Below are 17,213 nucleotides of genomic sequence, written 5' to 3'. Positions count from 1 at the left end.
AAAGGGATAAGCTCAGACACCCTCGGTTCAGATTTCAAGTTCTATAAATCGGCAGAGGCTCGAAATTTTACCCTTGGGTGTGAGCTTTTTATGTATCTCTCGGTGATGTTAGGTCTCTATACGGAGATTCGAGTTCCCATGCGATGATTTGCCGAGATAGAAAAGAGCGATTGGTTGTCGTGTGATTGTTTCACATCGTCTATAAAATCTCATTGGTCTAAAGCGAAGGTGTGTCGTTGTTCACGTTAGTCATGCCGTTTTCGTTTTGAAAAAAAAATAAGCGAAACATAGTCAATAACAATAGCTCGTTGGTTATGAAATTTCTCATATCCGAGAAAAATAGAGTCTACAACGATAACGAGTTGATTGTGGTAGATTCTTACATCGAGAGAAATATCAAAATCGACGAGCTTATTCTTTCATTTTTTTAAACGAAAACTAAGGCGTTGAATACTTAGGCAAGCCCGATATTAAAACTATGAAAATTTATTTCTCTCGATGTGAGAACTTGTTTTATATAGATAGCAGTGATTTACTGAGTGTTCTCACTGTAAAAAAATGAAATAAATTCGATAATCTACTCTCACAGTTTCTCCTGACAAGACGTCAGAACACCAATATCAATCCGCCATTTCACAAAATTTTAAAATTTATGATGAAAATAACAACGAATAATGGAGGTAATCTATATCCATGTAATATTTTTTTATTGGAGTCAAATTAAGTTAAATTATTTACCATGTTTAGAACCAACTTGAAATATTGTCCCAAAATAAAAAAAAATAATAAATAAATAATGTCAAAGAAATCCTTTAGTTTTTTTGTCGTTGAAATCAAATTTCTAATCCTTTGAAATCTGTCTTATCTTAATTTTAATTTCCATCCTCGCAAAAAGTACAAAGATAATTTTAAAGAAAATGCTTTTTTGCCATCTAATTTCTTGAGCAGTCAGCATAATTACTCTTGGAATCCGTAAACTTGTCATTAAAGAAGAGCAAATTTTCAAAGCCATGAATGCTTCAATTTATCATATTTTATGCTTATTAACTTCAATTTCTCATTTCCAAAATCCATTAGAATGGACGGAGAGGGTCCATCGATCCCTCCTTCACCAACTCATTAACTTCATGATACTGTTCAGATACTTTTATACCTCCCATTCACGAATCATGTTGTCGTCAATTTTCGGATAGGCCAAAAAGCTCCACTGACAATGGATAATTAATTAAGGCAGCAAACATTTGATTCTCGGGGTTGTGGGGTGGGGGGAGCTATGGATTTTTTTCTGAGACTAACTTGTTTTCCCTTGAGGAAAAATAACATGTAATTTTTCCAGGGCCAAAAAAAAATCATCTCCCTATTACATATAGCACCTTTCACGTAGACAGCATGATTTTCTTTTTTTTCTTCATTCTTTTAAAACAAACTTTTTTCTCTCCAGTGATTAGTCAAATTTAAGAAAATTTTCCAGAAATAAACTTTTTTTCCAAAAACAAATCCGTTGCCCCCTACCCCAACCAGAAAATCAAATGGTTCCTGCATAATGCAATAATTTTATCATTCGCAATTAATGAAACATGAGAAATGCCGTTATTAACTTTAGAAACTTTGAAATGTACATTAATCATTGAGCACTTTTACATCTTTTGACACATCCAAAGAGGAAAACACGATGTGTGTTAATCATGATAATAGTGTAGTGCTTACATTTTAATCACGATACACGCGGCAAACATGCTGACGATATCAGATTTAACTGTGAGCTTGAAGTTTTTTTCTTTTTTCACTTTAAGTAAATTTATAACCTTTTTGTAAAAGTTCTAGATATGTTATTATCCAATACAACAGTACAAAAACAAATTTATTCATGAAAATGGGTTAGCAGCAGGGTATATATCATGTCAAATGTGCTACGGGCGTCAGAGGGTGTCATTTAACGCAATACACGATAATAAAATTGAATTTCAATAAATAGGTATGCAAACCATAATTCCAACTTCAATGTTATTACTTTAGTGGCACGCTAACCAACTTAATCACTTCCTGAAAACCTATGTATATTTACTTAAAATATATACGTAATCGATTGACGAGCAATGTTACTTGCTAATGTTTTCTTGTTTTCTGTAAAGATCAAATCCTAAATGAATGTTATGTTGTGTTTGCGTTCGTTCTTCCGTGGCTATCCACGTGTCAGTATTTGTCCAAATAACTAGGCCGTTTTTTGTTTTGCATAGTAAACTCCCTGTGACATAAACACAAGATTTATTTATTAATGCCCCAGTTAGCTGTCAAATACTTACGTATAGAAATGATTATCGGACTATATGTAGGTCAGAGGCACCCTACTTTCATAAACCAACTCATGAAAACATTCTAACATTCATACCTTTTTCTGTTGAACTTTTTTAGAATGACCAATGCATCATCTTGGGCGGATTCAAGTCCCCCACCTTAGATCGGAAAAATGTTCTGATTATATAGAAATTCACTTACTCTCTTAGGTCAATCACTCTCATTGAATAATCTAGATGTTATTTAAAAAACATTTTAGCTTCAAGTTTTTACAAGAAGCATCAGGATACTGTGTGAAATTGACTTAAAATAAGATGATAGTAATTGTTTTTAACAAAGCTGCCATATTTTCGTCACGTTGGAGCTAAGAGCTAATATTCAAATCCACTCAACGTCCATATCACAAACCAATTCTAACAAAGTCCGAGCAACTGAATGAAGCAGAGTGGCGGACTGACGTGGCGGACCGGCGGTCAGAGGTAAAATCTTGTCTACTTCGGCTTCGGAAATGAAACTTACAGCTTGTATCTCCATGTAGTATCAAATAATACAAAGAGTTCATGTATGAGACAACACTGTAGAACCGTGTATGTAATGGACAAAACTAAGATAAGGTAAAACAAAATTGATTATCCTTGTTTCCTTTTACATTTTAGGGACATTTTTTTCATTTCACAATTACTATTAGATTCAGTCTACAGAAGAAACACTCTGACTTTAACAATAGTGCTGATAAAAAAAACTTCAGGGTACACTATACTTAAATGTAAAAAAATATGGGTAAGGTAAGAGGAAACACATATTTTTTTTATTTGGCCCCATAAAGACACACTTATACAGTAGCAAAAAGTATGGATGGACGTCTACTTTTAATGGTTTTGCAATATTCCAAACCCAATTCAGTTGTTTTTTTATATATATTTATTTTTTTTTAATTTTTTCGGGTTGGGGGGTTTCTTTTGGGGTGCTATTTCGATATTTTTTTAATTTTATGTAAAAAATGGCACATAGAAATACTATCTATGACAGAATACAAATACAAATACAATTTAAAATTAAGAATAAATAACATTAATGAAACATTCACCAAAAGGGTTCTCGTCATCATTGAAAAAGGATAGTTGTCCAAATATCCATAGCCTTTATGCTTAGGAGTTCGATTCTATATTTTAACCAGGCAATAAAGCCCGTTTGAGCTTCATGATTTCATTCACATATTGGGCGTCACTTCTAAAATCTGCATACGTGATTTGGAGAAGTTTGTCCGGTATCTCACATTCTTCTAATAACAAAGGAATAACGCAGTCTTTCCTTGTATTAAAGGAGGAAATCAGAGCCTGATTCGTCTCAAACTGACACCACCAACTATCCAGAAAATTCTTAGAGAGAACCAGAAGGATTTTAGCACTGTTCATAATGCTTTCCTCGATGTTCTCAAAGATGAACTTCCCCGGTATGAAATCCCTGTCTGCAATACAACCTAGAAAAATGTACATTTAAACTGATAGTAAGTTTCAAAACTACATTTTGGGATACGTCATCGAACACTAAGTTTACAGCTAAGGTGAATTTTTATTCCGATTTTACTTAACATCCATAGCATTAATTATATTTAAAACAAAACGTGGACAAAGATAAACATCAGAAGTGAAAATACTGTATTCAAATGAATATGATAAAAAATCGGATCGGAAAACAAATTCCGTTTCCAAATATGAACGCAATCATCAAATCTAAAGTAAATAAAACTAAGTTTAAAACAAGTTTAACATTTTTAATGGCAGAATTTATCCGAATAAAAAAAAACCCTCATTTTTTTTATCTTAAAAAAAAAAACCAAAACCGTAGGGTTATGTTCGAAATGACTTAAAAACTAAATGGACTTTGCCAATTCATATTCGTTACAACTGCATTTGAGATCAAGATTTCATTCCGAAGTTCACAGTATTTTCAGCATATGAAAACGTGTTAATAATCATCATAAGAATGTACAGCTTCAGAAAATTTTAAAATGGCTTTACATTATGCAGAGACTATTTGTCTCACTTTCAACTTGGACCTTGGCTATAATTCGCCAAAATACGAAATCAATTTTACTTAAATTCTTCAACAAAACTGTTGGTGAATTTTAGAACTGTCAGAAGAGCTGGCTCTCTAGATAGAACTGTTCTATGACACTTTTAGAACGGTCCTAGAGCCGGCTCTTCTGACAGTTCCCCTGAGAGTTTAGAACGGTTCTAGACCTGGCTCTTCTGACAGTTCCCCTGAGAGTTTAGAACGGTTCTAGAGCCGGCTCTTCTGACAGTTCCCCTGAGAGTTTAGAACGGTTCTAGACCCGGCTCTTCTGACAGTTCCCCTGAGGGGTTAGAACTGATCTCATCTGTATAGTAATTTAACAAGGAGTTGCAGTAGAAAATAAGGCACATTCTTACCTTTGAATACTACATCCTCTTCAGTAAATGCTGATTCTAAGTCTGTCAGAAGTCTACTTGTAACCCAGTCACTGTCTTTGTGACTATGAGAAACAAAGAAGTCATACAGATAACCCTCATGTGATATAACCATATCTGGATTGACAGGTATTATCGACGTGCCAGCCTGGTACTTCTCTGAAAATTCTGGTTCAATTTCTTCATTTAGTTTGATGACAGAAAAACGTTTCCGACAGTCTTCGATTGTTTCAAGGATATTCTTGTCTGAACGCGATACTGCTGTAATATAATTTAGAAAATCCGACACCCTTGCAGCTTTAGTCTGGTCAAGAAGTCGTGGTATTGCAAAAATGTCAGTAAATAGAAGAACAAGGGTATCCATTGCATATATACACAGATATGCAAATATGTCATCTAGTCTCCTATACCTATTTGCCCCATTTACTATCGTAAACAGAAAATCTTTCAGGAATAAGACAGTATTTCCGTTTTGGCTCGTTCCTCTACATACCTTGATAAAATATACAGGCATAGTAGTTTACAAGGCATGGTGTTCGTGGAGTTCGACAAAGAAAAGGCTCGCTTCATCCAATCAACTGCTGATTTCAACTCGTTCAAATCGTATAATATTGTACCCATGTGATATGCAATATAGTAATTTGTGGGCCCTGTTTGGTGCACACCAAAATGAAGATAATCAAGAGCATCAAGCAGATAACCGTGTTCCACCACATATCTGAAGCCTTTCTCGTAAATGTTTGGAAATTTTGCGAGATACTGGCAAACTTGTACCAGTAAACATAAAGTTTTTGATGTCCCTTTGGTCATGTAGCATTGATAACCATCCTCTAGGGCAAGCTTGAAAAATGTGTGTGCTTTCGGCTTATTATGTTTAAGATACAGAGTAGCCAAGTCTCTTCGGACTGTCATACGGGTAGTAAAAGCGAACCAGTTTAACGATGGACTCTGCCGTAAAGATTTGTTTAAAGCTTGTTGTGCCTGGTGAAGCAGATCTTTTTTTTCAGATATGGATTTCTGAATGTTTGACTCGTTCCACAAAATTCTACCGTACCTATTTAAAATAAAAACATCGTTTCCATGGGAATTTAAAGCTCTATCTATAGGAAGCCGTGGGTTGTTAAGAAAATCAAGAAAAAGGCTAGAATCTTGCAGATTCTTATAATATGTCATTAAATCCTTGTTTCTGTCCCTCGCAGTCAATATATGTGCTATAAAAGCAAATGCCCTAGATTGATACAGAGTGAATGTTTCATCAAAGTGTCCTCTACGGGTAGCCACGCTCCATAAAAGTTCTGTTGCTTTTATTGTAGCGTGCATTTTGTCATATTTCCGGTCAACCTCGTCATCATTACAAAGATCTTTTAATGAATCGTACTTTCTATTCCATGCAACACCCTCGTAGTATAACCATACTGGGTTTTCAGATTGCAAGTCATAAATTGTTTTTGCTTGATCAAATTTTTCGATAGTTGTCGTACGCCGCGTGTGTAGGTCACTTTGACGCTTACACTCCATGGCTTGTTGAAGCTGTTCAAGCGTCTGTTTATTATGGTATATACATCGCTGTAAATGGTCTCTACGTTTACCTGTCCCCTTTCTGTGTTCTGACAGTAACATCAGATAACTTTCTGACAACTTGCTTCTTGAGAGTTGTTCTTTATTCGCAGATTCCTCATACAAAATAGCATAACCCTGCTCCATTAAACAGACTGCTTTTGCGCGTTTTTCGGCAGACGTCCGTCCTTTCATAATTGTGTCAATCCTTTCTTTATATCGATCCGCTTCTGTGACTCTATGGAAAGTTCGACATAAGTGTTCCAAGTCAGCTAAAGCATTAAGATTCATATCGTCTTTTTGCAAAACAGTCTGCAAAATGGATCTCGATTCAATTCTACTTCGAGGAAATTTACTTTTTATGATAGCAATCTTACTGTTTACTACATTGTGTACGACAGCGTGTTCAGCCTGTAAACGTTGTTCAAATCCTGCAATTGCATCTTGTATCAGGTGAATGTCATTTTCGAACATTATATTTAAGTTTAGATTAGTTAGACCAGGGTTGATGTCATCTGGTTTATTTAAGTTCATCATGGCAAATTCTGAAGTAACTTTTGTCTCATCATCCATTTTTGGTTTGATTCTTGTCTTTGAGCAAACTTAGAAACCTAAAGTAAAAACAAACAAGTTTATATATATATATATATATATATATAAGGGTCTGAAAAATTCCCAACGATGTTAGAACTGTCAAATTTGCGAAGCAAATTTTTGTCGTTCCCTCCGCGGGACTCGAACTCGTACCGCTGTGACATCTATGGCAACACCGCCTGCAGTAAATTCAGCGCCCTAGACCACTCGGCCAGCTAGGCTATATGAAATATAGCTTTCGCTGGCCGGGTGATTCCTCCTCGTAGGATTAATCTAGAGCTGTAACTTAGTACACGATGTATGGTAGTACGGGACAGTTCATCTAGGTGTTATTATGTAGGATAGAGGATCAAAGCTATATTTCATATAGCCGAGTGGTCTAGGGCGCTGGACTTACTGCAGGCGGTGTTGCCATAGATGTACGGTACGAGTTCGAGTCCCGCGGAGGGAACAACAAAAATTTGCTTCGCAAATTTGACAGTTCTAACATCGTTGGGAATTTTTCAGACCCTTCTATAAGTTTACGTTATCTTCCCTGTATCAATTTGATCCGATGGAGCAGTGTAGAGAATAGAGTCGTCACATTCTGAGACGTTATATATATATATATATATATATATATATGACAATCTTTGTACAGGGCTAAGAAGCATTATTTGAAAAGTCCATTATGCCGGAGACTCATGTGTGATTAAATTCAGCATGTTTTAAGAATTTAGAGTTCATTTTAACAATCAAACAAAGCTTAATTTTTTACGCCGCGTAGAACCGACTTGAACACATGCCCCAAAAATCAATTATACAAATACAACGTTAAACTCCGTGTGTCAATGAAATGCTGGTATACTAGTTGGTGGAAAGGAAAGTTGAGATTGGGCCATTCTCTGAATTGTTGACAGATATTCTCAGTCGAAGGCCATTTATAAGAGACCGTATAATTTTCTTGAAATGAAGGAACCAATTCCAACCAGAAAGAGCAAATTGTACATAATGCTTGACCTTCCCAACCTGTTTCACATTAGGTTCCACTGTATAGATAAGTCAATCCAGAGAACATAATGCCAATTTGTGGAAATACAGCTATATTGAGGCACTTATAAACAAGCAAATCCAAAATTTGTTTCTTGTAAAATGTATATATTTTTCAAAACCTTACATTACGGAGATCCATGAAAAAAGATAGATATTCTTTTCTATTTTGTCATGAAAATATGTAGCCATGGTAACATAACAAAAATGTATATCAGTTTTCATTACAAATTTTAGGTGCCTTACCAAAATTAATGGTAAAAAACAGGTTTCCTAAAATATCAGGCACTTTAAAACTGCCAGAAAAAGTAAGCTGGCATGGTATTATTTAAAAAATAATAAAAAAGTGTACCTTTTCTGGCCATTTTTTCATGATTTTGATTCTTAAAGTTCGTGCGAAATTTTGCATTTTGAAAAACTGCTAGTTAGTGAAGGAAAGAGAGACCAATCCGACGAGGACCTGGATCTTTCCGGATACTGCATTTTACACCTTTTTACCTTCACAAGTATTGCATTTATTTATGTTCAAATACTCTACTACCCACGCTCAATATTTCCACCAAGTTTCAGCTTTTTATTTTTAAGTTTTACAAAATTAGACTGGGTAAGCTTTGTGTTCTTAACAGTGCACTTCAATCCCATCTGTATAGTGCAACATTAACCTGCATGTTTTGCCCTTAGTAGCCAAAAGTCGATTAATACAGTTATAGAAAGTTTTTTTTTTTATTTTGGCCCCTAATACTTAAATAGTTAAGACAGAAAGCACAAAATTACTGCAGTATGGGGACGTGTACACTGTACTATTTTACAGTAATAATTTTTACTCAAGTTATTGTCTTAAATACAAAAAAAATGTTTGTTGTAGCACATTTTGTCTCGTTATACATAAACCATTAAGGGCATGACCTTCAAAATCAATCCCAAACTTACCTTTGGTGTTATAAAATTTTGGTTTTGTTTTGTTTTGTTTTGTTTTGTTTTGTTTTGTTTTCGTCGTTTTTGTTTTTACTGCAATGTTATAATTGTCCTTTATTTTGATTTTCTACAATCCTCACGAAATCAGTTCATGAACAGTCATGAAATTTTGCAGAAAATATTCTAAAGGGTTAGGACATCATTAAACATCTCCATGTTTACCAGAGAGACAGCGAGGACCACAAAGGAATAGAAAATGGCATATCTGTGACCAAATTGCCAAAGTTGGCATTGTATTTTGTTCTAAACTAAGTATTAAATGGGAGCCAAGAACAGACACCTAATCCACAAAATGTATTAAACGCATTTTAGGCTTTTTGGCATAGCTGTAAGGCCTCAAGATTTAGCTTTAGCGAGGGCGTTTCATCCCTTTTCGAAGCTTCCAAATTGAGAGAGCACATGCTATCCCCCTCTGTGCTTCCCTTGAGGAGTTTGTTTTCGTCCTAAACTGCGCAAAAAATGTCATCATTTTTCTGTTAGACTTTCAAGTCAAATTAGCTAAAAAGTGTTGTGAAAAGCATGGCTTAAGCCCTCTACAAACCATATAAAAGAGGAAAGTGTGCATTAAAAAGCTTCATTATAGTTCTTGTACTGTGGTCATACTACGTCGTTCATTAAGTGTATGAAATAATAGAACTTCATGCAAGTCTTCAGTTTAGTTTTCTTTCTTTGTTTTAAAGTGTTTTGGAGGCACTACGATGAGCTCGATGCAATTCAGTACAACCGGTCAAGTCAATATAGGACCCGAAATATTTGATTTTACTGGGTGAGGCCCTAAATTTCCATGCATACATGCATGCTGATTTATTTTGTTTTGCATATGACATGCACGAGAAAACCTTTGGAGTTCTTTTCTAAAGGGCAATATTTGGCCAGAATTAGTAGGTCACTTATCAATTATACGTATTTATAAACAAAATCCAAAGAGCAAGAAAAAAATATTTCACTGTTTTTTACTAATTTCCAACGTATGTGTGTTGACTAAAACAATTTGTGTTTGCATTAAAAACTGTCTACATATTGCAATGTACTATCATGCATGGTTTTTGATTTTTTTTCTTCCCTAGTCGAATGAAATCTATATAACATTAATATAAAAAAATTGCCGAGCGCAACATGATACGATTCCAACATGTTGAACTCTGTTCACTTAAGGCAGGTGTGGACACAAAATATTTTTTTACACACTAAACTTAAAGACTTGCAGTTCATTATGGACATAACAACTTATTTGAAACACTAATGTGCAATATTTTGTAATTCAGTTGAAGTATAAAGGTCTACTTCAGGGACGGTCACCGTAGATTCATAGATCACTTTGGTCCTCATTATCTCAAAAACATTAAATGATAGGGTTGATTGGGTAAGCAAAATTGTTAAATCTGTTGTATTTAGGCAGGGTGTTTCAAATGATATCCAATAAAAAAAAATTCAAAATCGCGCCAAAATAAAAAAAAAAGTCCATTTTTGGGGACGTGGTCCTTTTAAATCGAAAACCGTAAGAGATATCTAAAATCTTGATTGAAAAATGTAGGCAGGATTTTTCATGAGGAAAGTGATTTTTTTAAATCGATCCAAAACAAATGGAAACGATTTTTCAGGGCGTGGCCACCTTCGGTTCCTTTTAATTCGAAAAAGTTATCGTCAAGAATTCAGAAAGAAAGAAAAACTTGTTTGTGGTCCCTTTGTTGTCCCTTATTCTTACTTTGCTCAAATTACAGCCCCAATAATCAATCCATGTCTTTCTTTTGTGGTATAGCACCTTGAAATACAATTAAAAAAAAAAATTAATAACTAATAGTCAAGTCTGGACATCAGGATGATGCAAGTTTCTGTCCCTTTTTTACCTATATTTCTGATAAGTTCAAGTCCTTACCCCAAAAATCAATCCAAGTCAGACCATTGTGGTATACAATATTGTGGAAGAGTAATCAAGGAAATAAATATTCTAGCGGAAATCAAAAGAATGTAAAAAAGAATGTAATCCAAGGACAAAGACCGGTGGAAAAAAATCAAACACGACAAAAAATATACAGTAACTAAAGTAACAAAAGTAAATGAGCAACTCGAACAATACCATAGATATACTATTTCCTATGCTTTGATAGGAGTTATATATATATATATATATATAATAGTAAAATTCCATGAAATGCTTGTTTTAGGCCACTTTTTGTCCCCTAAAACGGTTGAGACCATAACCCCCAAAATCGATACCAACCTGCCTTTTGTAGTTTAGAACATTGTTGTTATTTGTTAAAACAGTTTATAAAAATAAAAAAAATACTGAAAGTTGTCGCACGAAAACCAAGTGTATATGGGCGACGACGACACGGACGCCATACCAATATCAGAATATACGACCGCAAATTTAAAAACGAAAACCTAGAGATTTTCGCTGGTATTTATGCCTATGGCAAGCCAAAGTGGACAAAAATCAATATTTTGTAATATAAGAAAATGAATTTTTAATATTGACACGTGATAATACCCAAACAAATACCCAGTCTCAGATCAATGAACACACGACTAACTGTAATGACAATAGACAAGGCGAGTTAACAGAGCCAATACACAGTAAACACAGTTCGAATACCGTAAACAGCGAACGGGAAAATGACCTTCAACCTACGGAACGTAATATCCCAAGACGGATTCACGGAGTAACCGAAACATTAGATACACCATATGAAAACACGTTTATTGGTGTAACGAGAAATAGAACCGCACGATATTATCTCTCCGGAATAGACTATAGATCAACTAGGTCCGGTATATTACATTTTCTTGAAACCAAAGGTGTAACGGTTACCTACTTACAAATTTTCAAAAATAAAGGGAACACACAGTTCATAACGGCGAAAATTAATGTCAAGAGTAGTGATGCAGAATTTGTTGAAAATAAAAACTTCTGGCCGAAAGGTGTTAAATGTAGACAGTGGTATAGTCAAAGCGAATGGTTTAACCGATGCAACAATGATGACGAAGCTGAGAACCATCCTAACACTAATTATGGGTATCAAGATTAATAAACTTCTATTATTGTTTGCTGTATTGTTATTGTCATTTCTTTCTATGTCAATGAACATTAGTATTTTATGTTGGAATGTAAGGGAAATAATGTCATCTACCCTTTGTTTAAGCGAACTTTTTAAATCGCTTGACTGTGATATTGCTGTTATAAGTGAACATAAATTGAAACCCCAGTCAGTATCATGTTTGAATAGTATAGATTGTAGATATACTTCTATAGCAAAAGCAGACTCATTGCAAGAGAACTATGATTGTTATCATGGTAAGGGTGGCATAGCCATTATGTATAAGAAATCATTACAGTTTACTATAGATGTCTTAAATGAAATTGATTCAGAGAGAATTGTTGGTATTAAGATTAAGTTTAAAAATTCTAAACCATTATTTTTATTTGGTGTATACATGCCATCAGATAGTTGAGAATTATAGAGAAGTTCTTGCATCACTTTATGTTTTATGTTATTATTATAGTATATATGGTAACATTATGGTAGCTGGGGATCTTAATGCATCATGTAGAGATTCAGATCTTAATCACACTAATAGGTCTAAGTCGACCGAACTTAAAAGTTTTATGAGCAATCACTTTTTGTTTTGTAACTATGATGAAAAAGAGTTGCCATTAAAAGGCCCAAGGTACACTTTTATCTTAAAACAGACAATGATTGATTATATACTGTTCCAGAATGAATGTCATAATCAGATTAACCACTATGAAATCCTTGATGAAGGGGCATTTAGTTCCACTTCAGACCATCTCCCCATTTTCTGTAAGGTATCTTTATCAGAATATACTTATGCAAATTTAGACTTGTATATGACTCTTCCGGCGTGGCACAAAATGGATCAAGATTCATTAACAAAATATCAAAATACTCTATGTGACTTGGTGTCTAATTTTACAAGTGATTGTGAAAATAACCTGTACGATACAGACTCCTTATGTGATCAACTTGTATCCTTCCTTCTCGGCGCAGCTAATAAATGCATTCCAGTGTCGAAATATAACTGTCATACAAAACCTTACTGGACTGTTGACGTAAAAGTAGCTCATAAGAAAGAGCGTGAGATGAGAATGTTATAGGTATCTGAAGGACGTCCCCGGGGTATGCATCACCAATCTTACGTAAATTACAAAAGTGCTAAAAGAGAATTTAGAAACATTCAAAGCGCAGCCCATGACAAATATATTGAACAAACTTACGAAGACATAAACAATGCAGCAGAGTGCGATTTAAGATTATTTTGGAAAATGATTAAGAGATAAAAACCACAACAATCAAAAATTATTCCGGAAATTATAATTAACAACTCAAAGTTTTGTACTCCTGAAACAGTGGCAAATGGTTTTAAGCAGTATTTTGAACAATTATATGATCATGTCGATAACCCGAACTTTGACGAAAAAACCTTCAACGAAACGTGCAAACAGTATGGCGATCTACAAACACTTAACAATAATCAATCTACTGGCACTTTTCCTAGAGGTTCTATAACACAATGTGAAGTTTCTAACGTCATTAAAGAATTCAAACGTAGAAAAGCATGTGGTCATGACAAACTGCAAAATGAACATTTAATCCATGGCGGTATTGCTGCTACACAAGCTCTCACCGCACTCTTAAACCGAATTGTAGATAAAGGTCAAATACCAAATCAGTGGAGAAAAGGACTTATTGTGCCTATTTACAAAGGAGGTGACAAGATCAAAACATCACCAGATAGTTACAGGCCGGTTTGTCTTCTTCCATGCATACTGAAAGTATTCGAAAAAATCGTCCTGAAAAGACTCCAGAGTCATATACTTTTCCCTGAAATTTTTCCCAGCCCTCTCCAACAAGGTTTTCAGAGTGGTCTCGGCTGTATAACTGCATCTTTTATATTAAATGAAACTATATATCATAACATTGAACTTAATAGTAATGTATATGTGTCCTTCCTTGATAGTCGTAAAGCCTTCGACACAGTCTGGCGAAAGGCTCTTTTGTGTAAATTACATAAACTCAATGTAAAGGGTAAAATATGGAGTGTAATAGACGATTTATATACTAATACAGAAAGCTCGGTTGTAATTAACCAATGTAAATCAAATTCTTTCCATGTATATGATGGGGTCAGACAAGGTGGCGTTCTCTCTGGTTTTCTGTATCTTGTATTTATTGATGAGCTTTTACTTGAACTAGCAAAATGCAATAAAAAAACTAGGTGTAGACTACTTAACTAGTTGTGCTCCATGTCTAGCTGATGACATCGCATGCATCGCTCTTTCGCCTACCAAATTACAAGATATGTTAGATATATGTTCTAATTATGCAAAACGATCGCGTTTTCAATTTAATGCATCTAAATCTTGTATTATGTGCTTTTCGAAGAAGACATTAAACACGAATAACACATGGACGATATCCGGTCAAGACATTCCTATTATGAACATTATAAACATCTCGGAATAGAAATTTCAAGTGACTTAAAATCATTGCCAAGAAGCAAGAATGCGTGCAAAAAAGGGAGACAAGCTTATTTTTCTCTTTCAAACATTCATAATGGTGACATTAATCCTTTATCTATAATAAGGTTATACAGATCAGTAGTGCTACCGTCGTGCTTATATGGTAGTGAAATGTGGTGGAATTTAAAAAAGCAGGACCTAAATACTTTGAACTGTTTTCAACACCTTATCGTAAAACATGCACAGAAACTTCCAAAAATGACAAGATCTGATATGTGTGAAACCATGGCAGGCCTCCGTCCAATCGAATGCGAGATTGAAAAAAGAAAGCTGTTGTTCCTTGGAAAATTGTGTAATATGGATATAGAAACTTTACCGAAAAAAATCTTTCTTTGTCGTCTTTTCGCCTGCACAGCAAATTTTTTGAATCGTTTGAATCGCTTTGGCTTCATCCCAGACATTATCAAAATATTGGAAAAATATAATATTATGAACTTTCTGACCGATTTCTTAACAAACGGACATTTGCCATCAAAATTAGAATGGAAAAAAATAGTATGCAATTCTTTGAACTCGCTACAGGATGAACTTTGGACAATGCGTGAGAATACAGATAGTGATTTCTCTCGATTCAGACTACTTCAACAACACTCTATCTGCTCTAACATCTGGAAGTACCCATCATCTTCACGTGAACTCAAAACTACATTTGTTATAGCCAAATTGATTAGCACAGTTCCCAGCTCTGATGAACACACATGTATTATTTGTAATAAAACATTTACAGACATTGTTGCACACGCCTCATGTGACTGCATGGAAACCAACTACCTGCGTGAAATATTTATGGATCTGGTCATTGAAAACTTTAATCTGGAAGTATATGTAGAAATTAGTGAATATGATACGGACAGTCTATATAACTTTTTCCTAGGGAAACCAGTATCGTGTTTGCTAGACGCAGAGGACCTTGATAAATTACAAGGACTATGTTACACGCACTTAACCCAATCCGCCGCTGAATACAATCGCATGTGTTGTCGTCTTCTTTGACAAACTCTACTTATTCATTCTCATTTTATTTATTTATTTTGTCACCGACCCCCAACCTTTTTTAATACAACACCTTCTCATTTAATTATGCATTTTCTTGCCGTCATCTCGAAATATTGTACATACTGACACTATTTTATATGACTTAAATATTGCAATTGTGTAATCTCGATACTTGTTTATACTTATATACTCTTTATATCGTAATGTTTAAATATTCATTGTATTAATCTCTTATAAGAGGAAATAAAGAAATGAATGAATGAATGAATTTCTAATATTCAAAAATAGTTTTTTTAATATAAGAAATTCAATTGAACTTTTAATATTAAAAAATGATTTTTTTAATATTAAAAAAGTGTTTTGTGATATAAGAAATCACAATATTAGAAAATGAATTTGTAATATTAAAAAATGATTTTTTTAATATTAGAAAATGTTCAATTTTTTGTTCACTTTGGCTTGCCATATACGCCTTAATTGTTGATCATATGTGCTAAAAATATCTTTTCTTTCTACTTTCGTTTTCAATTAATATTTTTTGTTTGTTTGTTGGGGTTTAACGTCCGAACAGCAATATTTCAGCTATATTGAAACGATGAACCTGAAATTGATGATAAAATGAACATGAAATGATGATGAAATGAAAAAGGGATGGGACACAAGGACAATGGGGTCGACAAATTTTGATTGCCTCTGGAAATAGGGAGAGGTGGGTACGGTCGGGCAATTTAGCCTCCTGTGGCGGAGCCCTATGGTTCCTACTCCGGGAGAATACCACAGTAGGGTTTTTTAACGTGCGAGGAACGTGGCATCTTTCCCAACACGGTGCACCACTATGGTTTGCGGTCAGGTTTTCTGTATTATAGCCTGACAACCCCAGCACGTAACATACCAGGGGTATCCCATTCCACCACCTGGGGCACACAACCCAGTTGCTCTGTGGGCAGAGCGCCCTAACCCCCGGCTAAGGTTCTGATAGCTGCGAAATCGTAGCTCTTGATATCTAACGTTAAGAAAATACAAAAAAATAGTTAGAGCTACGTTTCGCAGCTAAGGTTCTGATCACTATTTAGTCGCCTTTTACGACAAGCTTAGCGCTGCTGCAGGCCTATTCTTTTAACACCCGGACCTGCACGGGGCTTTTCAATTAATAAGCTCTTATCAAAGTATTGTTTACATCATATGAAGTGGGTGTGGCAGAATGCATGTAGGTTGCGGCATGATATAGTGTAGTGATAAGTCATAACGATACTAGAATTTTGTTTACTTACACGTACACTCGTAGATAGTATTCACTTACCGTTAATTATTTTTCTTGTACTACCACAAAACTTAATTTCAAAAGCGTTTTTCTGTCATAATTTGTAAATACAAAAAGGCATTGATGGCACGCTAACCTACTTCATCACTTTCAGAAAACCTTTACATATTTATAGATGTATGTTTAAATTTACAGGAAATACACCGGAAAACGATACTTAAACATTACATAATCGATTGTATTTTGTTAACTTTTACATACTGAATTCAAGGACTGAATATTACCTCAGATGTCAGGTGAATGGTCAGAACGGTGCTAAAATGTCCACTGTCCCTTTCGCAGATGTCCAGTAATTATTTGATTCTTGAATTATACCTATTATTTCATATGATAGTGAAGTATGGTTTATGGACGAATAATAATCTATACTCAAATCAATTCAAAGATGGTACAAGTTATCAATAAAAAAGGGGATGCCAACCCCCTGCACCCTCCCTGTGAATCCGCCAATAGA

The 17,213-nt window shown here is 34.7% G+C and overlaps 1 pseudogene across 1 annotated transcript; it reads right to left on the bottom strand.

The window, feature by feature from the left end:
• Window positions 1-2,817: 2,817 nt before the first annotated feature.
• LOC148627653 (uncharacterized) lies at window positions 2,818-16,874 on the bottom strand (annotated as a pseudogene). The gene is made up of 3 exons (XR_015921265.1): window positions 16,739-16,874; window positions 4,728-6,913; window positions 2,818-3,775 (listed from the first exon to the last, which is right to left on the bottom strand). The product of XR_015921265.1 is annotated as an uncharacterized LOC148627653 (transcript).
• Window positions 16,875-17,213: the final 339 nt, after the last annotated feature.

Source organism: Perna viridis, chromosome 1 (genome assembly GCF_037379345.1).
Source record: "Perna viridis isolate PV_CMFRI_1.1 ecotype Kerala chromosome 1, ASM3737934v1, whole genome shotgun sequence".
Lineage (NCBI taxonomy): Eukaryota > Metazoa > Mollusca > Bivalvia > Mytilida > Mytilidae > Perna > Perna viridis.
This window is presented reverse-complemented; position numbering and strand designations above follow the sequence as displayed.